General features: G+C 34.7%; 1 protein-coding gene and 1 pseudogene across 5 annotated transcripts in view; one reads left to right on the top strand and one right to left on the bottom strand.

Moving 5' to 3' along the window:
* PTPN4 (protein tyrosine phosphatase non-receptor type 4) overlaps positions 1-23,909 on the top strand; it is a 255,843-nt gene that overhangs the window by 105,580 nt on the left and 126,354 nt on the right. The gene's annotated exons all lie outside the window — the stretch shown is intronic.
* On the bottom strand, positions 9,452-10,015 carry LOC141508448 (coiled-coil domain-containing protein 12 pseudogene; annotated as a pseudogene).

The raw sequence follows: 23,909 nt of genomic DNA, 5'->3' as shown, positions 1-23,909 counted from the left end.
ACAGGATTGTCTCACACCTTTTTTGTATGCCCTTTACTTGACACAATTCCTAGCACATCATGATTGGCATTTTTTGCATGCTTGTTGACGTGATATCAATCATAGATGGCCTACTAAGCTGTTGAACTGAAGAGGATAATGTGTGATTTTACACGAATCTCATTAGAAGTTACTTTAGGAGCAGCCAGGTGGCACAGTGGATAGAGCACCAGCCCTGGAGTCAGGAGTACCTGAGTTCAAATCTGGCCTCACACTTAATAATTACCTAGCTGTGTGGCCTTGGGCAAGCCACTTAACCCCATTTGCCTTGAAAAACATTTTTAAAAAAGTGACTTTAAAGACAAGTTCATCACTCTCCCTCCTGTTAAGGAAACTAAAGCCAGAGAATTATTACAGTAAAATGTTGTATATATGTTGTCACACATGGTCATTCTATTAATTATTTTCTCTGATTTTTTTCTTCTGGGAGTTCTCCAGAAATGGTTGTGATATAATTACAAAAGACAAAAATAAAGTGATTTCTTATTAAGGCTTCAATAAAACTTTATTTTAAGATGAAAATTTGCCAACTTTTCCCAATCTTTATCAAAATCTACCATAAAAATAAATACCTATGACTTTAGGATATAAATAGTAACTTTAAATTAAGATACTAAATAAAAATATTTCACAAATAAGCCCATTTTCTAACAGTACTTAAGAAAAATCAGGTGAAAAGGGAGAAATGAGAATGGCACTGATTACAAGGCCTTTCATAAGTTTTTCAAAACTTTTTGGAGCATTCCAGATTTAGCTAGGTGACACAGATAGCAAAATATGCACAGTTATTGACAGTTGCTTTTCACTTAGTCAAGATTTTGTTTTCAGAACAAAAAAATCCTTGGAGCTTGTTATATTGCTATATTACAGTAGTTGAGTTACCTTTGGTATGTCATTTAAGTTTTTTCCATGCCTGTTTCCTCAATTGTAAAAGGAGGATCTCATAATATTGCCTACTTCATAACATTATTGTGAGGATCAGTGAAATAATATTTATGAAACATTTAGAACGTAGCTTGCTATATAGTAGATTCTATAATAAAAACTTATTCTTACTCCTCCCCCTTCTACCCATTTAAAATTGCATGATTATTCTGTAGTGCCCTAGAATCCTTATTTGAAATTTTCATTGGTAGATTTGTACACCTAACATTCCAATCATTAAAGATTGGACAGCTATTTTATGTAGTTTAAGCAAGCTCCGAAGATTTTTTTTGTGTTCTAAAATCAACTGCCAACCTCTGTGCATACTTTGCTGTCTTTACTAAATCTTTGAGTGTCATTTCTCCATCAACGGAAAAATCTGCAATGGTACTGCATCTTTACATTCTTATTTGACTGAGAATAGAGAATATAAGATGTCAATATGCTTTTTTTTTTCCACAAAAAAGCATTACTGATGCCACTTTATTGGCTCTTTTACAACAAGGTCAACAGAAATAACCATCTTTAGTGAGTTTACTAAAAACAGAGAGATGCATACTAGCCAAGGTACCAGTTTATTAGAGAAGATCCAGCTTTGAATATAGGTTGAGAAGGGTGGTGAGGTCCCCCAAATGCTCTTGCTCATAAATTCTATCATGCCCCTAAAGTATAACAGAATTTCCTGAAAGAAACCCTCATAGGAAAGGAGGAGTGTATAAGGAATAGCTGCTATCTAGGTTTCATCATATTTGAAAGGAGATTCTACTGAGTTTGTCCAGTTTGTGTCTGTATTGAATAGTACAGATGGAGGATGAGCTGAGCCCAGATTAAAATGCTGAATTGCTTTGGGGATTGTAAAGCCCAAGTTTCCACAGAAATGAAGGCCCATCTTGTTAATATTTTCCTAGAGTTTCTTTTATTGATGAGACATTTAACACCCCTATCTTCAAAGGACTGATGTTAAATATCACATAAAGGGCTACAGAAAGTCAAATGTTAAGTGTAAATAGTCTATAATATAAACCCTGAGAAGTTTCAAAGAAATATAGGATGTCAAGGAATTTTAAAAGAACAAGATAAATGGTTTGGTCACTTGATGAGAGGGAGACATAAATAACTATTAAACATCTATCACATGCCAGGCATTTTGCTAAGTAATGGGGATACAAAAAAAAAAGGGTAAAAACATAGACCCTTCTCAAGGAGCTACATTTTTTTTGTTTGTTTTGTATTTTTGGAAGGGAATAGAGTTAAGTGACTTGCCTAAGGTCATACAACTAAGTAAGTATTAAGAATGAGGTCAAATTTGAACTCAGGTCCTTTTTACTCAGGGCCATTGCTCTATCTACTGTGCCATCTAGGTGCCCCAAGGAGCTCCTTTTCTAAAGAGATAGGTAATAAATACTATTTTACCTGGATATCCCCTGCAGGGGAATACTCAAGTCTCCCCTCCAAACAAGGGGTCTAACATGATAAAGAAGAAAGAGGCTAGGAGCTCCAGATTAAGTTATTAATTAATTTAATAATAAAAGTGGGTTACTTGCTTTGGGGCAGTCTGGGGTGGCAACCAGATGACACATTTGGATCCCTGTGTAATAGCACCCCCCCCCAAAAAAAAAACAAAGCCAAGGTAGTAATTGTAAAAATCAGACAATGGAATAGGAGTTATAGTTTGCTGGTATGGATTGGCTAATATTTTGGAATTTACTCTGTTTACCACTGGGTTTGGGTCCCAGAAACCTGGGTGCTGTAACAGTGCTATTTGGGCTAGAGTCACAGGCATTCAAAGCTATGAACTGATCCTATCCTGTCAGTGTTTTTTTTTTCTTTTGGCTTATATAAATCTTGGTTTACATTATAAAATTACTGATAGACTTTATTATTATTTTAGCTTTCAACAGTAAGTACCCCCACTTATATACACACAAATCTTTATAAACACACAATCATACAAATATACATAGGTACATAAATACAAAGTCATCTTGGAGGGAAAAAATTTCTGCGAGTAGAAGCTTTAGAAGAGAAAGGGGAATGAACTCTGGGAGAAAGTAGAATGTAGGAGGAATTTTGAAAGAAGACATAAACCAGGAAGTGGAGGTGAAGGAATGTATTCTAAGCATAGGAGACAGCCAATCAAAACGTACAGTTTAAGTAGACTCATGGCTATATAGAGTTTATCTAATATTTCACTATATTAATATACCTCAGTTTGTCTAGATCCATTTCCTAAGCAGGAGTCTACTTCCATTTCCAGGTTTTTACTACTATAAAAATAGTTCTACTATTTATTTATATTTTTGGTCTGTCTGGGACATCACTTTGTGTCTTTGACCTCCTTATGGAACATTATCTGTGCCAATTGCTCAGTATAAAATGAAACTTTTTATAATAATTTACATATTCCATTATCAATAATTTATTTTTTATTTGCTAGATAATAGTTTTCACTTTTGAAAATGGCCATTCCCTTTGAACATGTATTTTGAAAAATGGTTTTTCATTTTGTATTTTTTGTTCATTTTCATTGATTTCTTTAATATCATACTTTTGTCAGAAATTTTTGATGGATTTTTCTCTCTTCCTGATGATTCTAAAAGTTTTGATTTTATTTCTCTAAAAGCTTAACTCTTAAAATATAAGTCCAAATTTGATTATCAAAAATGTGTTTTCATTTTTGGGAGTTTATCATGTCATATTTCTTTTGAGCATTCATTTTTATTTCCAGTTTTATAGATAGAATTAGCATGAAAATAACCTTTAATTTTACGAGAAAGTACAGAATGTCCAGATCAGAATTTCAGTGTTTGTGAGGGCATAATTTTTTTCTTTCATTTTTTTTCTAGAAACACGATCAGGGGCAAGTTCTGTTGGATATAGTCTTCAAACATCTTGATTTAACTGAGAGAGATTATTTTGGTTTACAATTGGCTGATGATTCTACAGACAACCCAGTAAGTCTAATTTGTTATGGTATTCTGAAGCTTTTAATTCTTTTGGGCTTCCTATTTAATTTGTAAAAGTTGAATATCATATGATCATTTAGCATTCACTTTCTTTTCTAGTACACGTCTCCCTGCTTATTAACCTAATTTATTTTGGTTTGACCTTAATACATAATGAATTATTTTCTTTCAGGTTTTTAAGTTTTTAGTTCAGTCCTTAAATCTACTCTTTTCCCCAACCTTTAAGTAGAGGAAACTAAAATACAGCAAGTTTGACAACTTCTCATTGACCACAGAGGAAATGAACTATGAATAGATTCATAGAATTTTGGTTAATTCTTGGATTTGTATTGCTTTATTTAAAAATTTGTAGTTAGCCTTTTGATATCAATTGACAAGTTCTTTAGCTCTGATGGATGTTTACCATCTCCATACCAAGAGTTCTCAGAACTGCGGCTGCACCCCTTGAGGCCCACACTATCAGATGCCCATTGAAATATGAAACTGTGTTCCAGAGACACCTGAAGCTCGGGATGGCCAAACCTGAAGACATCGTCATTCCTATTAAACCCTGCTCTCTCTCTTTCTTCTTGTTCTTTGTCAGTCAGAGACTTTGTAGTCCTTCAGCTCCTGGAGCCTATGACTTCAGCAGTGTCCTCCCATCTGTGTGCCTTCACTTGTGCCTGAAGTTCTTTCTTTACTTCTTTCAGCCTCAGCATTCTTTCTTATTTTAACAAGATACACTTTGAACACCTTCTACACAAAACCTTTATTAATCCCTTTAATTACTTTGTTTTTGTTTAATGTCCTTTGTTTCACATGTTAACTATGTTGTGTGTGTTTTTATAAATTAGTTTATATAAAATATATATAAATAAATGTATTGCCTTTATTACTGAGGCTACATTTTTATAAGTACTTATCTGTTCCATTAGAATACAAGCCCCTTTTGAGTAGGATTGTTTCATTTGTGTATTTCTGATCCCAGTGCTTCTAATAAGTCCTGTCAAATAATAAGTACTGAGTAAGTAGTGTATTCATTGATATAATGAATCATGTTTATTATTTGTGGGATTATCAGATTTTCCCACCAAATAACCTGAAGCCTCATTATTGTTCTGTATATTGCCTTAATGACTCTTCAAAAATAAATCTTACGTTGTAATATTTATTAAAGTTTCACAACAAAATTATTGACTAATATTCTCAATATAGGATAGTTTTTTATAACTACCATATACCTTATGTTGTAAAGTGATTTAGTGGATAATGTTCTAGATAATAATGAAATGACATACCAAGATTTCTAGGATGCAGCTGAAACAATCCTCAGAAGGAAAATTATATCTTTACAAATGTAGAAAAAGAGAAAATTAATAAACTGAACATTTATTTCAAAAAACTTGGAATCCTAAAATAATCAAAGAGGAGGAGATTATTAATAATAAGTTAAAAATAAGTTAATTAGAAATAACTGTTGTTGGGGTGGCTAGGTGGCACAGTGGATAGAGCAGTGACCCTGGAGTCAGGAGTATCTGAGTTCAAATGTGACCTCAGACACTTAATAATTACCTAGCTGTGCGGCCTTGGGCAAGCCACTTAACCCCATTGCCTTGCAAAAACCTAAAAATAAAAACAAAACAAATAACTATTGTTGAAATTTAGGGTTTGAGTTGTGAATGAATTCACTGAAGAAATTCAAGTCTCAGTATTATGAAGGAAATTTAACAATTACAAGGTTATTTCCATGTCACTGATCCTTAGGGTATAAGCAGCTAATAGGATGATATGCTGTAGCTTATATAAGGAAATAGGGCATGGTGTACGTGCTTGAAGGGATGGAAGTCTGTGCAGGCATAATTTAATAGATTATGTCAGGATGCTCAAGGATAATTAGCTCATTTTGGGTAACAGTCTGTTATCTCAATATCTTTTTGGTCTCTAGTTTCTATCTTCCTGTTCCTGATTGGCTACAGGGCCAGGTGTCCTATCTAGTTGCCAAGATTTACATACTCAAAATAGTTTTATCAACTCAAGGTGTTTGGTTCAGGGTGGTGAACTTTTCAGGAACTTTTCCCAGAGATGGGATGGTGCAAGACACTCAGGATATACAGGGTCAGTATAGAAAGGCATAAATTTAATCATTTGCTCTCTACTTCAAATTTCCTCTTCATCACTGTATTTCATTTATTTCAGTTGTGTTCAATTCTTTGTGACCTCATTTTGTTTTTTCTTAACAAATATACTGCAATGGTTTACCATTTACTTCTCCTGCAGATGAAGAAACAGGATCAGGATTTGGGGGGGGGGGGGGAGCAAGCAATAGGCGTTAAGTGACTTACCCAGGGTCACACAGTATCAAGAGTATGAGAGATGGGGTGGCTAGGATAGAGCACTGGCCCTGGAGTCAGGAGTACCTGAGTTCAAATCCAGCCTCAGATACTTGGGCAAGTGTCTGTGTGACCTTAGGCAAGTCACTTAGCTCCATTGTCTTGCAAAAAAAAAAAAACAAATAAAGGGATATGAGGCCAGATTTGAATTTATTCTATATGGTGCTCTATCCAGATCCCTAATTTATTTGAGAAGATTGTGAGGTTTTTATCACTGGGTAAATTGCAGATTAAACCATACAGGAAGCATCTTATGATTGGTTAAGGATTTCAAGTTACTAGGTAGCTTGCTGGATAAGAGCAACAGATCCTTAGAGTCAGGAGGAGCCGAGTTCAGATGTGACATCGGACCTTAATAATTACTTTTTTTAAAAAATGATATCAAAATACACCTTTTGAGGTACCAGCATCATTCAGACAGTCAACATTCATGTCATGTAAGGCTTCAGGATATCTTGATGAAAGGCAAGTGTCAAAAGCCATTGTGTGTTGTTGGAACCAGACTGACTCCTTCAGGATCATAAAATCCCTTTCCCAATAAGGAAACAGGAAACAAATTAAGCAAACAGAATTAAATGACTTTCCCAGGTTCACACAGCTAGTGTCTGAGACCAGATATGAACTCAGAAAAATGAGTCCAGCACTCTATCCATTGTTCCACTTAGCTACCCAGAAACAAAAGTAGAAAAGAGAAAGAATAAGCAAAAGCTAACTCTTTGAAAAGCTGAATAAAATTGGTCATTTTAGTTGATCTGATTAGATGCAGAAAAATCCTTTGACACAGTAGAACACTCATGCTAAAAACCTACAAAGTACTGACAATAGGACTTTTTTTAATATAATAAAAAACATCTGTCTAAATCCAAAGACAAGTTTCATGTGTGTTCAGGATACATAAGGACTTTTTCCAGTACATTTGAGAGTGAAACAGGGATGCCCATTCTCCTCAGTATCATTTGAAATAATTTTGGAAATGCTAACCCTAGCAACAATAGAGAAAGAAATTAAAGGCATAAAGATAAGTAAAGAACTATCCCTGTTTGCTGGTAATGTAACTTTTACTAGGATAATTCTAGGGAATCAACAAAAAAGGCTAGTTGAGACAATTAATAACTTCAGAGTTGTAGATTACAAAATTACAAAATACTCAACAATTAATGAGTTTTCTATATAATAAAAAACACAAGAATTAATAATAGACAGCCAAGGCCCTTTTGAACAACTGCAAAATGAATTAAATATATTAATCAACTGAACAAAATACATAAAATGTTTGATAACCTAAATATCTCAAGGAGTATTCAGTTTTGTGACTAGGCTTTGCCAATATAATAAAAATGACAATACTACCAGAATTCATTCACACTTTCTTTTGATCCATCAACAAGTATTTATTAAGTGGCTATTCAGTGACAGAAATTGTGGATATAAATATAAAAGAAAAAGTCCCTGCCCTTGAGTGCCAACACATCAAATGGAGGCAGAAATGGGGTCCCTGAGTCAGAGCTCAGGGACATGAATGGAGCTCTAGAGAGGTAAACTATCATAACATTTCTAGTAGAGATAATAATGATTTACTACATCCTGAGTATGAGGCAAAAAAAGCAAGAAGAGAAGAAGTAGGTCATTTGGATGGAGGCAGAAAAAAGAAGATTCTCCTGCTGGCTGGGCCTTAGTGAATGGCTAAATGGAAAGCACTAAATCAGTTCTTGATGTTATGTTTGCTAGCTGCTCTGATTCAGTTCAACAACTTAAAATAACTAACATTTATCATTCCTCAGATGTTTCCCAATGGAGTTACCTGAGCCAGATTTGGGGTAGAATGCAAAGCAAAGGCTCACCAGCTTCAGAGCCAGTAGCTATGCTTCCTATCCAATTTATTTTAAGGCCAGTTGTGTTTCCACTGTTTGTCCTCTTCCACTCTGTACTCTTCCTGGAACTGCTTAAAACAGAGCAATTCTCCCCGCCCCACAGGAATACTTCTATCAAGCCCTGAGAATGGTGTTCCCTTGAATTTCCACTGGGATTTTTCCTTTGGGCTAGGAGACAGTTTATTCTGTTGCCTTTACTCCCAGAGTTAGTTGTAAGAGTTAGAAGGTATGTCATAAGGGGAATACAAGTAGCATTTACAAAATCAGAAGTACCTACACCTACCTGAACTGTCCTCCCCTCTTTACTGCCTAGTTTATTTTTTTTCTTTTCTTTTTTTTAAGGTTTTTGGAAGGCAATGGGGTTAAGTGACTTGCCCAAGGCCACACAGCTAGGTAATTATTAAGTTTCTGAGGCCAGATTTGAACTCAGGTACTCCTGACTCCAGGGCCGGTGCTCTATTCACTGGCCACCTAACTGCCCCCAGGCCTAGCTTTTTTTTTTTTTAACAATTATCATTCCCTTGATTTAGACAAGGAAGTAACCTATTTCAAGTTTACTCCAACCCTTTTCCATTCACAATTAGATGAAATATTACTATAGGCCAGAGGGATGTGGTAAAGAATTGGCTGAATAAGGGGGTCATATTGCTCCCTCTTTTTCTGAGTCACAACTAAGTCATTACAAGCATTTCAGTCTCAGTCACAAACTTGGGTCTATTTCTAAAAAAAAAAATAGAATAAGTATAAAATATATACATATATATACATATTATACACAACAATGTTGTTTCTTGCCTTACTATCTTCCCCTACCTGTCCAGAATTAGGTTGCCCCAGGGCCAGCAATTGATTAGCTTGACTGATACTTTATCACAGAAGTTTGTTGCTAGTAGTAAAGACTCCGAATGCTATGAAACTGAGTCCTAACCAAAGTATAATTTTCTCACTTTCTTCATTTTTCTTACTTTTTAAAAAGGTGCTAATATGGAAATGTTTTACATGTCATAGGTCTAATTGATATTATTGTTTACCTTCTCATTGGGTGTGGAAGGGGGTTGGAGGGAAACAATTTGGAACTCAAAATTTTTAAAAAATGTCAACTAATAAACTGAAATGAAAAAGTAAACTAAAAATGGAATTTGTTATCATGTGAACTGATTTGAAAAACTGCTGTCAGAATGATAATTGCAGAGATACTCTCACTGATATATCATCCTTAAGTCTTTTGTTCACTTAGATTGCAGTATTCAGATATACTTTAGCCACACCTCTAAAATGTGGTCTAAGATACATCTAGGTGGACATTATAAGGAACACCATGGTGGAGATCATTCTGGGGACTATGATGGAGGGTAGCCTTTGTTGCCGTACTCTCTTCTGGCTTTGTAGTTATCAGCTCATCTTCTTGGCCTCTAAGTCTTTCTCGGATTAGTTTAGCAATGGCTCTTTGTGTCCTCTTTTCCAGTTTTTCCAATTTCTTGACCACATCTCTCTTCAAGTCCCCATCTGGTTTTCTAGGGGCAAGATTGGCCAAATCCACTTCCTCAATATTGAGTTCAGGCTTTGCTGCTTCCAGCTGGTCTTTTACTTTCTCTTCCACTGAGGCTGGTTTGGCTTGAGGCACCTTCCTCTTCTTTAGCTCCTCATCCTCAGGAACATAGTTTCGCAATTTGAGTTCCCTGTGTTTCTCACCTCCTTCTTCCTCTTCTTTGGCATGTTTACTTTTTGTTTCCTCCTTATCTTCCTTATTCTTACATCCAGTATTTTCTCTAAGCACCTTGAGCCGCACCTTCCGCCACAGTGCCTCCTCCTCCAGGCGTCCCACACCGGGAGCCGGCACCACCATCTTGTTCCTCAGTTAACTTCCATTCACACTTTTAATAGTTTATCACTCAAATTGCTGATGGGGTGGGTGAGGTATGGTGTGCAGAATTTGATAAAAATAGCATTCATTTGGAAAAAATTCACAGTATTTAAAAAAGATCTACAGTATTGCAGGAAATTATGAAAATAAGTAGAGCGGGGGGGGGGATAGCACTTCCAGTGCTCATACTATTTGAAAAACTCTGGTGTAAACCTAGAAAGCTGTCTGTCAGAAATTAGATTTTTACCAGCATTTTATACCATGCCCCACAGTACATTCCAAATAAAAGGATGACCTTAATATTAAAGATCATATTCTAGAAAAATTAGAAGAAAAAACACATCATAAAGGTTGGAGATCTATCTTAACCAAATGAGAGAGAGGCAACTAGCAAAAATAAAATAGTGATATGTGATGGTAGAGTCTAGTTTTTAAAGATTTAGTTCTTTGATAACATAGACTGAGTTTCTTTTCCACTTTATAATCCCATATAGTTCATAATTCTATTGAGTAAATTTTTATAGTAGGATATCAAACATTAGTATTTTTTGACTCTGTCCATAATTTCATTTGTGCAAGAAACTTTCACTAAAGAAATTATCTATTTAAATGCAGTTCAGCACCTACTTTGCTGTTTATATATAGTCCTAGGGATATGCCAGGCACCCTGAGGTTAAGTGACTTTTTTCAGGGTCCCACAGTCAGGAAGTGTTAGGCATCCCAAGTCTTAGTGACTTTAAAACAAGTTCTTTATCTATTATATCATACAGCTCATTATATACTGGTAAAATTTGAAGAGGGAAGAAATTTTTTTGTATTTCCTATTTAAACATGTAAAGATACATTGTCAACTTTCAATTTTGCGAGATTTTTTTTTTTTAGGTTTTTGCCAGGCAAATGGGGTTAAGTGGCTTTCCCAAGGCCACACAGCTAGGTAATTATTAAGTGTCTGAGACTGGATTTGAACCAGGTACTCCTGATTCCAGGGCCGATGCTTTATCCACTGCACCACCTAGCCGCCCCAAGATTTTAAGGTCCACATTTTCCTCCCTCTCCAAGACAGCATGCAAACTGACAGAAGTAATACATGTACAATTATATATTAAACATATTTTCATATTATTCATGTTCCACATTAGTTAGAATAAAAGGGGGAAAGTGTTGGGGATAAAAACAAATTTTTAAAAAAATGAAAACATTCTTTGGTCTGCATTCAGACTCTGGATGTAGTTGACATTTTCGTTGTCTTTGATCACTGTATTCCTAAGAATTGCTAATAAATCATTAAAAAAATATGGCTGTTGTATGCAATGTTCTCCTGGTTCTAGTTCTGCTCACTTTACTCAGCCTCCACTTTCCATGTTTTTCTGGAATCTGCCAGCTCCATGATTTCTTAAGAGAACAAAGTATTCCATAACATTCATGTACTATAATTTGTTCAGCCATTCCCCAATTAATTGACATCCTCTCAATTTCCAGTTCTTTGCCACCACAAAAAGAGCTACCCTTCTTCACCTGTACAAAAATATTCATAGCAGCTCTGTCTGTGGTGGCAAAGAATTGGAAATTGAGTGAATGTCCTTCAATTGGGGAATGGCTTTATGAACTGTGGTATATATGTATGTGATGGAATACTCTTGTAGTATTAGAAGCCAGGAGGGATGGAATTCAGGGAAGCCTGGAAAGATTTGCATAAACTGATGCTGAGGAAGATGATCAGAACTAGAGCAACATTGTACACCCTAACAGCAACATGGGAGTGATGATCAACCTTAATGGACTTGCTCATACCAACAGGGCAACAATCAGGCACAATTGTGGGATATCTGTGACAGAGAATGCTATCTATATCCTGAGAAAGAATTGTGGAGTTTGAACAAAGACCAAAGACTATTAATTTAGACTGTAATTTAGGTTTATTTTTATTTAAAGTTTTTTTGTGAGGCAGATGGGGTTAAGTGGCTTGCCCAAGGCCACACAACTAGGTAATTATTAAGTGTCTGAGGCAGGATTTGAACTCAGGTGCTCCTGACTCCAGGGCCAGTGTTCTAGCCACTGCGCCACCTAGCCACCCCGTTATCTTTAATTTAAGGGAAAATAATGTTATCTTATTATGTAATTCTGCTATATCTCATACTTTATGTTTCTTCCTTAAGGATATGATTTCTTCCTCATCAAATTCAACTTAGATCAATGCATATCATAGAAACAATGTAAAAGACTAACAGACTGCCTTCTGTGGGGTGTACAAGGGAGGGAAGCAAGATTGGGGGGAAACTGTAAAATTCAAAATAAATAAAATCTTTCAAAAATTAAAAAAATTACAGAGCCAATAATTATCCAGGGGGACAGCATTTATTATTAGATCTGCCAAATAATTCATTGTTTATTACTTGCCTGTGTTAGATCCTATTCTTTTATTTGATAGAAAAATTTAGAAGATTGAGATTTCAGACTCATTTAGCCATTTTGGTTCAAGTTCAGGTAAGTGGTCAAAATTATAGAATGAGGGGTGGCTAGGTGGCATAGTGGATAAAGTACCGGCCTTGGAGTCAGGAGTACCTGGGTTCAAATCCGGTCTCAGACAATAATTACCTAGCTGTGTGGCCTTGGGCAAGCCACTTAACCCCATTTGCCTTGCAAAAACCTAAAAAACAAAACAAAAAACAAAATTATAGAATGAGTGCAGCTGGATGGCACAGTGAATTAGCACACTGGCCCAGTTACCATAAGGACCTGAGTTGAAATCCAGACTCAAAAAATAATTATCTAGCTATCTGACCTTGGGCAAGTCACTTAATCCCATTGCCTTGGGGAAAAAATTATAGACAGAACTAGCTAGTAATGTATGTGGTCTTCCATCTTTAGAATTGTACCCAAAACAGTTATAGAATATGGCTATATATGCTTCTTTGTCTTTTTTTAAAACTGGCTACAAAATAGGACTTCTTAACCTTTTTTTTGTTCATGAGCTCCTTGGCAGACTGATTAAACCAGATCTCAGACTAATAGTTTTTTAAAATTGTTTATTGAAGCAAAGTTTAGATTTTATCACAAGTTAAGGAAAACTAAGTTGTGTTTTTTTTTCCCATTCCAATTTATGGACATTTTGAAATCTCTGTAGATTCCAGTTTTAGAATCCCTACTCAAAAAATTTGAGACATAATAAAATACACTTAAACACAATTATAAGGAGCAATGGATCACAAATAGAACAAGTAAACATTTATAAATGATCATCCCAATTTGGAAATAAATAAATAAATATGGTCACACAAATATAATATGATCTCAGTACTCTGATAAAGAACATATTGAGGGAGCAGAGCCAAGATGGTGGCATGAAGGCAGCATTAGCTGACAACTCCGACCCCTACCCCACCCCCCAAAAAACAAAGAAAGGGTGGCTCTAGCCAAAATTTAGAGGAGCAGAACCTACTGAAAGACTGAGTGATAACATTTTCCCATGATAACTTAAAAGTTCCACAGGAAAGGTGTGTTTCACCAGGACCAGGGGTTGGAAAAAAGCCGTGGCCCAGCCCAGCCCAGAGATCACCCACAACAGCCTGAAGGGGCAGTGAGAGAAGGCTGCTGCACCTGGGTGGGCTTGGAGTGAGGAACACCAGCTGCAGAACCTGCAGCAAGAATCGGGAGAAAGCAGCCTGCACCCCCAGAGATGATAGTAAGTCTGCAGAGATTTCTCTGCTCTCCCTGGGGTAGGACTCTGCTGCTTGCCCACACTCAGACCCAGGTTGCAGTTTGGGCTTCATACTAAGATAGCTGGATCCTGCCTTATAACCTCAGTGCTTGTGGTCATCTACATATCAAAGCACTGGCTAGAGAGCAAAAGACCTTGGAGGAATAAAGGTCCCAGTGGGGTTAACCCCCCAAAAAAAGCAACCCCAAAGCCTTGTAAATGCTGTAAATTAGTCTTGGATTGAGGAAATGAGTAAACAACAGATAAAGAAGGGCCTGACCATAGAGAATTACTTTAGTCCTATGGAAGATCAAAACACATACTCAGAGGATGACAAAATCAAAGCTTCCATATCCAAAACCTCCAAGAGAAATAGAAAATGGGCTCAGATTGTGGATGAGCTCAAAAAAAAACTTTGAAAAGCAATTAAGGGAGGTGGAGGAAAAATTGGGAGGAGAAATGAGAGCAATGCAGAAAAATCATGAAAACCAAATCAAAAGCTTGGTGAAAGAAATACAAAAAAATACTGTGTGGGACAAATGCCACTTCAATAAATTTCAGAGATCTCTCAAGGTATGAAGAGAACGCTTTATTCATTTCTTAAGAAATGGGTCACAATCAATTAGAGAAAGATTGAGACAAAAGCAAAAGGCCCAAGAATCACATTTATCCTAACTTGGTCCCCCCCCCCCCCCCCAACTGGCCCACCTTCGTTAATGAGGAATGTGGTCTTACAATCTAAACATGAAAACTACCCTAGGGAAAGGGGCATAGAATTCAAACAAAGGAAATTAATCTAGGGAAAAGAACATAAAATTCAAACCGAAACCAGATTATCTCTTTAGTCCCAGGAATTGAATGATTCTCCAGACATCAACAGATAAGATGAAGTCAGTTGACTCTTCAACAATATCCCAGAAGTTTGCTTTGTCAAGGGAGGAGGGGCACATAGTTAACCAAATTCAATCTATAATATTTTACTGAAGAAATCTCAAAACTTTATCCCACACAATACTGAAGAAAATAATGTCTTAAAAACCGGTTTGGGCCTAATGGAAAAAGCAAAACAAAAGGCATATAAGGAGAAGAATGCCTTAAAAAGCAGAATTGGACAGCTGGAAAAGGAGATAAAAAAAGCTCTCTGTTCAAATGCAAAATGGTATTAAAGGAAGGTGATGACTTTGCAAGAAAGCAGGAAGAAATAAAAACTCTTCCAAAAAATCCAAAAATTAGAAGAAAATGTGAAATATCTCATTGGAAAAACAACCGACCTTAAAAACAGGTCCAGAAGAAATAATTTGAAAATTATTGGACTGTCTGAAAGCCACGACCAGGAGAAGAGCCTAGACTTCATTTCTCAAGAAATAATACAGCAAAATTGCCCTGAGATCCTGAGGGTAAAATAGAAATTGAGAGTATTCACTGGTCACCCCCTGAAAGGGATCCCAAAAGAAAAACTTCGAGGAATATTATAGCCAAATTCCAAAACTCCCAAATCAAAGAGAAAATTCTAAAAGCTGCCAGAAACAGACAATTCTACTACTGAGGCTTCATAGTCAGGATTACACAGGATCTGGCAGCATTTACATTATTAAGGGCTCATAGGAATTGGAATATGATATTCCAGAAGGCAAAAATCTTAGTTTACAACTAAGAATCAACTACCCAGCAAAACTGAACATCCTCTTTCAGGGGAAAAGATGGACTTTCAATGAAACAGGGGACTTTCAAACTTTCCTAACGAGATGACCAGAACTGAACAGAAAGTTTGATCTCCAGGTACAGGACACTGGTGAACCATAGAGGGAGGTGGAAGAGAGGGACTAACTATGAGGAACTTGATGATGTTGAACTGTTTGTATTCCTGCACAGGAAGAAGATATTGATAACTCATATGAACTTTCTCATTTATAAGAACTGTTAGAAGGAGTATATATAGACAAGACATAGGAAAGAGTGGAATATAATGGTATGATATGGTAAAGGGATGGAGTCAGTGAACAATGGGAGAAAAGTACTGAGAGGAAGGAAAAGGAGATGAAGAGGAATCTGAGAGATTTCACATAAGAGTCAAGAAAAAGATTTTTAAATGGAATGGAGGGGGGAAGGCAAGGGGGGAAGGAGTGAGCCTTCATTCTCATCAGAAATGGCTCAGGGAGGAAATGACATGCACACTTAATAGGGTGAGGAAATCTGTCTTGCCCTGGAGAAGGATGGGAGGAAAGGGATGGGTTGAGGGGGGGGATGGGGGATAGGGAAGGGGGGAATAGGTGATAGAACAGAGGGAAGATTGAGGGAGAGGGTACTCAGATGCAATACACTTTTAGACAGGGCCAGGATGAAAGGAGAGAGAGAATAGAAAAAAATGGGAGTATGGAGAAATAGAGTGGAGGTACAGCTAGTAATAGCAACTGAGGGAAAAATATTGAAGCAACTTCTCTGGTGGACTTAAGATAGGGAAAGCAACTCATCCCAGAGACAGAGCCATTGAAATATGAACAGACTAAAGTACATTTTTTTTCTCTCTATTCTTGAGGTTTCCCATCTTCTTGGGTAGGGAGGGGGTTTATGTTTATTCTTATGTTTACTCTTACAACATTCAATTTACATTAATGAATGGTATGGAATGTAGAGATTTGTAAGATAGCCTGGGGGGAGGTAAGGGAGGAGGGGGAAAAATTGTAAAATTCAGAGCCTTGCAAAAAATGATGGGTACGTATTTCTATTGTATATAATTGGAAAACAAATAAAATGTTAAAGATTAAAAGAACCCTAAAAAATAAATTAATTAAATGGGGGAAAAAAGAACATATTGACATGGTCTACTGAGTAACATCCCCCTAATTAATTGCTGGAAAACAAAAGAATCAGAATGGTCCTATTTCTTTCATAGAAGTCCTGGATGATGAATAAATTCTAAAAGTTATGTTTTTAAATATAAAAACCTACTTTGTTTCTCACAAAATTAGATTTCTTACAGGGAGGAGACTGGAATAAATATTATATATCCACACATATATCCTATTTTTCTTCTTCTCTTAAAATTTAGCTTGCTTTTCCAAATTGCATATAAAATCAATATTTAAACATTCTTTGAGTTCCATTTTGTTTCCCTTCCCCTCCCCTTCCCTAAGATGCCAATCAATTTATTATGGTTTATGTATGTGCAGTCATGCAAAACATATTTCTGTATTAGTTATATGTTAAAAAGACAGACCAAAAAATAAATTTAACAATACCACAAAAAAATAAAGTGAAAAATAACTATGCTTTAGATCTACATTCAGTATTCCTCAGTTCTTTTTCTGGAGGTGGATTCCAGTTTTCATTATGAGTCATTTGGAATTAGCTTGGATCATTATATTGCTAAGCACAACTAAGTCTTTCACAGTTGGTCATTATACAGTATTGATGTTACTGTGTACTAAATTCTTCTGATTTTTCTCACTTTGCATCAGTTCATGCAAGTACAGATTTTTCTGAAATCATCCTGTTTATCTTTTCTTGCAACCACACAGTATTCCATATAATCATATACCACAACTTGTTCAGCTATTCCTCTATTGATGGACATCCTCTTAATTTACAATTCTTTGCCATCACAAAAAGAACTGTAACTTTTTTTTAATATATTCTTTCTTACTGTATTTGTAGTACATGGTCTCAGGCTTATTCAGTCTTATGGCATGAACCCCCAAAAACCATAATTCTGAATGGTTCTAATGTGTTGCAAATATTACTATAGGAGGATGTAAGTAAAAGCAGGATAGAGAAATGGGCTTAAATTTATAGGGCAAGAAATTTAATTTTTTCCAACTTTTCACTGACATGAGAAAGATCCTAAAATTATGTTTTGACTTTATTTAAATCACTTATTGCAATTGTCAATTGATGTTTTGGAACCTGAAATAAAACAATCTTTTACAATTATTTCTGGATCAGATTTGTTCTATTTATCATTAGGATAATAAAATATTAAACCAATTTAGAATCTGTAGCTAAAGAACTTCAAATCATTAATAGGGTCCAAAATATCTATACAGCTATTGTTGTATATCATGCATATCCTACATTTGTATTCATTTTTCTCATTCTTATTTTGACTTGACAAAGAGGTTAGTTTATGATGTTTAAAAAATTAGAGACATAATTTCCAGGTAATCATTTTATTAAATATGGCGAGTAGATAATTAATAAAATAGCTGTCATTTGGCCTTCTCTTAGAAACCAAAAATAGATTATGACCTTGTGACACTTCTATGCCTTTAGAAGAGTGGGTGTTCAGGGCAGCTAGGTGACGCAGTGGATACAGCAGCAGCCCTAGAATCAGGAGGACCTGAGTTCAAATGTGGCCTCAGACACTTAATAATTGCCTAGATGTGTGACAAGTCACTTAATCCCATTGCCTTAAATAAAATTTAAAAAATATTGCAACTAGAAAAGTGGGTATTCTACCAGGTATCACTTAAGTCTGATTGGTTAGCAAAAAAAAATATTAAATTGAGAGAGACAAATCTATTCTAATGAGGATCTATAGACATAACTTTGATTATGTTACTCTTACTCCCAGACCACCACTCTGCCTCCCCAAAGTTACTCCCTTCTCCCCTAGACTGTGTGCAATGGAGTGGAATTCACTTAAATTAAATTTTCTTTACTGGTTAATCAGAACTAAATTTCCCTAAGTTGGGTGTCATCTAATCTTATTATCAGCCCTATTCTTCAGGGGCTGATTTGACCTTCTAGGGAATAAAGAAATAGGAAGGAAAAAATCCAGGGTCTCCACAATATTAATAACATTTGGATAATAACTTTTTTCTCTCAAGTTCGCATTAATTTCTTGTGATTTTGCTTATAATGATTGACATTCTTGAAGAATTTTCATTACTTTAAAATGCATTTCAGTCAAAATCAATTATCACTCGGAAGGCACAAAAATGTATCAGTTGCACCTTAACAGGGAAAATTTATAGATTGGAAATGGAAAGCATAAATCTCAAGTTTGAAGACTTGCTAAGATCAATAAAGTTGTAGACATTCCATTTAATAAAAATAATAAACAGTACTTCTAGGAATATGTTAATAAAAATGATTGAATACATGAACATATTTTTAAATAGAAAAAATGATGAAAATATTTTAATTGTTTTAATTTATTTGGTTTTATGAAAAATTAACTTCATAAATAGTATGGTATTTTAAGTGAAATTTTAAAATTTTAAAACATTAATTTTCAGGATTCTGTAGATAATTTTGAATCAAACAATATTCCAGTCTTTGCCAACTGTATAGAAAACCAAAAAGTTAGTTAGCACTGTTGAAATAAGTGGTTCTGAAGTTAAAAGAAGTTTCGGGTTGCTGAATATAATTTTTAATAGAATGAGAAATATTTTAACAGATTATATCAGATTTAATTACAATAAATTTATTGGGAAATAAGTTAGTGGATTGTTAAATCCACCCCATTTGTCAAATCATGTTTGAATTGCAGTCATGGTGTTGGCTATAGATTTAAGATTTTTGGCAAGAATCAACAAAAGTATTAAATGAGAATCAGTTGGTTTTATGACATTTATAATAAATAATATTGTATATTTTGTCACCATTTGTAAATTGTGTACTACAATCCTTTATTTGAAAAATTTAGTATAAAAGTCTCTGTGTGTATATATTTATTTATTTTTGGAGTGCTTATTGTTAAATATTTATCAGTGGTTTAGAATAACCATACTAGAATCTTTAAGTTCCTGTTGTTTTATTCCATTTCTTAGGGTTACCATTACAGTGTAATCCTATTAAGATTTGAGTGAGGGGGCGGCTAGGTGGCCCAGTGGATAAAGTACCAGCCCTGGAGTCAGGAGTACTTGGGTTCAAATCCGGTCTCAGACACTTAATAATTACCTAGTTGTGTGGCCTTGCGCAAGCCACTTAACCCCATTTGCCTTGCAGAAACCAAAAAAAAAAAAAAAAGATTTAAGTGAGGCTAAAATTGAATAGTGAGTTAAATAGATTTAAAAAACTGACAATTCTGCATGGTTAAACTCAATGAATGAACAGTTTATCAGTAATCAAGAGATGGAGATCAGTCTGAGGTGTGAAATGGATAATTTCAGTGACATTAAATTTTAAAATTATTTACTATTATTTATGCAAATAAGACAAATGTAGCTAAGATCAGAAGGAAAGCAGAAAAAAGAAAAATTTGTGAAGACTCAGCTAAGGGACTCGTATCTCAAATATGGAACTTTGTCAAATTTGTAAGAACACATGTCATTCTCTAGTTGATAGTCAAAGAGTATGTACAGTTTTCAGATGAAGAAATTAAAATATCTAGTCATATGAAAATGTATTCTAAGTCATTTTTAGACTAATGCAAATTAAAACAAACTTTTGAGGTATTATTTTTACATTTATTAGGTTATCTAGAATGATTGGAGAAAAAGACTACAAATGTTAAAAGGGATGTGGAAAAATTAGGACACTAATACACTGTTGATAGTATTTTGATCTGATCTAACCATTATGGAGAGCAATCTGGACTTTTGCACAAAAAGTTATTAAATTGCCTATATCCTTTGCCTCAACAATGCCACTACTAGGTCAATTTCCAAAGATGCTTGGGGAAAAAAAGGAAAGGAAACCTATATGTTTTAAACTATTGTGAGTAGCACTCTTTGTGGAAATAAAGAATTGAAAATTGCAGGGATGTCCACCAATTGTTGGGAAAATGACTGAAGTAGTTGTGGTATATTATTGTGATGGAATACCATTGTTCTCTAAGAAATGATGAGGGATGGTGGTTTCTTTTTAGATATATTTTAATCATGTTTCTGACCTGATCTATATCATAAGAAAATACTCTGAAATACTCTTATACTACCCATTACAGTAACTGTATAGGGTTTGAAAATTTGCCTTATAGAAGTCCTAGTGCATATCAGGGAGTAAAACTGAACCATTAACAACAGGATCAAAATCAGAATCTGAACTCCGAACTGATTGAAACTATTTTTAAAGGAAAAGATTTAAACCCTATTCTAGGAAAGGTATATAAAACAGATAACAGATTTAGAAAGTAGAAGTGTCTCAGTCCCAGAAGGTACTTTTCAGGGAAGAGCACAGTTTAGGCAACTTTCTTCTCCCTGCCTGTATTTCCAAAGGATAGTATAATTATTTGGTCTAAGAAACTATCATTGCCCAGAACTTTAAAGATTGAGTCAGCTCGTTCTATATTCTTGGCTGGACTTTCACAGAATTGGAAGTCAAACGGCAGAAACTCTCCTTGCAGCTTCCTCACTTTACCCAAGGAAATGACATATCTATGGGACAATATCAGGGCAAAATTAGGAGCAGTCCGACCTTCAGTGAATTTCCCACTGTTCCCCCTTGTCTTCTTTTAGTAAATAAAAGGAGATTATCCAAAATACATTGTTTTGGATATCAGAATTTTCTTGCCACCTTCTTAGTAAGAATAATTTATATTGAGAGGCAGTATTGTGTACTGGATAGGGCTCCAGCTTCAAAATTAGGAAAACCTTGGTACAGGAATTGCCTTTTATACTACTCATCTGATCCTAATCAGATTTGTTAGTTTTTCTGTGTCCTATACAACTTGTAAAGCTGTTAAGAACAGGTGCCTATATAGTTGCATTGGTAAGAAGTGTTCTTATCCTATGTCAATAAAATAGCCGGTCTGAGCCCCAAATTAAAATGATCAGATTTATTTAACTTTTGTTGAGCTCTAAAAGGAACGTTTTCAAACGTTATATAGCAGTTATAATTACTAGTATAATTGAACTTTGGAGCAAGCAGGTCATTGAAAAAGCAACTCTTATGGTGAACAAAATAGGGACACACCCAAGGACAAGGAAAAAGAGCATCTCAGCCAAGAAACACAGGGTTGGGTTGTGAAAGGGAATAATATAACAAATGACTAATTGTGAGGCAATACATTGTGGTTGAAGAACAGAAGATTAGAGATTAGGAGACTTCATTGATTCAACAATTTTATTAATGACTACTATAACTAGACACTAGTAGATGCTGGGCACACAAAAGTAAAAAACAAACAGAGCATACCCTCAAGGAGCTTACAGTCTTTGGGGTTCTTGAGTTTTATCCTACCCCTGCTTCTTATTGCTAAATGTAGTAGAAGTTAAAGAAATCTTTGTTATATTCTTAATAAGTCAGTAAATCTTAAAGTAACTACTATATATCAGATATTTTATTAGAACATAAAAAATACAAAGAATGAAGTCCATTTTCACAAGTAACTTACATTATAAATAGTGTTCCTTAATAGCTTTCATAAAGAACTGTTTTCATTTATAAAAATTATGGTATAGTATAAGATATGATAAAAAGTAATGGTCAAGTATTGGAACAAACATCATTTTAAGCTAATAAGAATTTCAAATTAAATTTTTCACTGAGTTCATTTATCATTTTCCCTAATGATTATATTAAGAATATATTTTTTACTTTTTGTGTAAGTATCAAAAATTTTTGCTTGTTCGTTTATTCATTACATTGTTTTTTTCTGTTGATTATTTCTTAATCTGTGAGCCAGTCAGGTTTACTAAACTAAGACTTAATTTCCCTCTCAAGAGAACAGTTTTTTTGCCCAATATATATAATAGACTAATCATGGAAATTAAGTCACTTTGAAGATAATTGTTTTGAAGCAAAAATAGATGTCAGCCATTTTGACTTTCTGTGGTTACTGTATTACGGTACTTTTTGTTTCTTTGGGAAGTTTGAAATAGGCAGATATTTTACAGGGAGAAGGACTTCATTATAAAACAATAGCTAGTTGACATTTCAAACTAGAATATGAGGATCAAACCCATGAAAAGGAACATAGAAATGGGTATAAGTGAAGTCAGCAATTCTTTCTATACTGATGGTGTATTTTTGTTTTTCTATTTTATAAAATTAAGGTGATCGTTTTTCTTAGTTAGCATCAGTGTTCAACTACTATAGGATTGTTCAAATACTTTTAAAATAATAATTATTTAATATAGGTATTTTAAAATTGATGTTCTAAATAGGTTTTTATAGCAATTTTTTCCTTCACAATTTAACGTTTCAACATCCATAATTATGGCAACTTTCTCCTCAAATTCATTGAAGAATTCTTTACTTGCCTAGTAATCTGGGTATAGCAGGATATAGAATGAATTCAGTTATATCATGAAAATGAAAATCAGTTCCATCATTGGAAAGATCCTTTCAAAAAAAAGAAAAAGAAAAAATAAAACCCTTTGCCATACTGCAACTCTTAGCAGTGCTATTTAATTCCTATAGATTTATCGTTTTACCTTTGCTAGTTATAAAAATAATTAATCTCTTTAAATAAATCTAATTCCTAAAAGCATTTACATGGAGGGATTGTGTTTTATTTCAGTATAATGTTGTGTTGTTTGGTTTTGGTTTTTTGGCTCTATTTTGACAATTTGGAAGGAAGAAAGTAAAACAAGCCAATTTCTGATATAGATGCATCCTAAATTTAATGTTTTTCATAAATCATGTATCTACCCAAGAAATCCTTAAATCCTCATGTGACTTACAGAAGTCGCATGAGGCATATTTGCCTTTAATCTCTTTGAATCTAGTAATGTTCACTGATGGGTTATTTTTTTCCTATTCAATAGATTTTTACCAAATGATTAATTCTCCTATATTATGGTATTGTACTAAATATGAGGCAGGACCATGACCTCTCCCTTGCTCCTTCAGTTCATTCCTAGGCTATTACTTCTACACTGACTACTCCTACTTTCTCCTACCTTCTCTTCCTAGAGTCCCTTCTATTGTTTATGTCAAATATTATGTCAATCTTAAGTGTCATTCTTGAATTGCTCCCAACATCTTCTGCCTTCTTTCCTATTCTATTACTGTTGAACATTGCTGAGAAGACCTTGAAATTGTTGTTTGGTACACTACATATTCTCAACTGAACCTTCAATGTGGCAAGATAGTCCTTTTACACTTCTCTAATCAATTCCTATGCTATTCATTGCTATAGCTTTTCTAAACATTTTCATCCTCCTCAATTATCCCATAACTCACCTGTTGTTTGCCTCTCAGTTGAGATTTGTTTCATATTTCACTAAAAAAAAAATTGAGCCTATTCCCTAAAAGCTCCTTTTTATATACTCCTCATTTCAAATCACTTAG

The sequence above is a fragment of the Macrotis lagotis genome, chromosome 1, assembly GCF_037893015.1.
Source record: "Macrotis lagotis isolate mMagLag1 chromosome 1, bilby.v1.9.chrom.fasta, whole genome shotgun sequence".
NCBI classification, from domain to species: Eukaryota; Metazoa; Chordata; class Mammalia; order Peramelemorphia; family Peramelidae; genus Macrotis; species Macrotis lagotis.
This window is presented reverse-complemented; position numbering and strand designations above follow the sequence as displayed.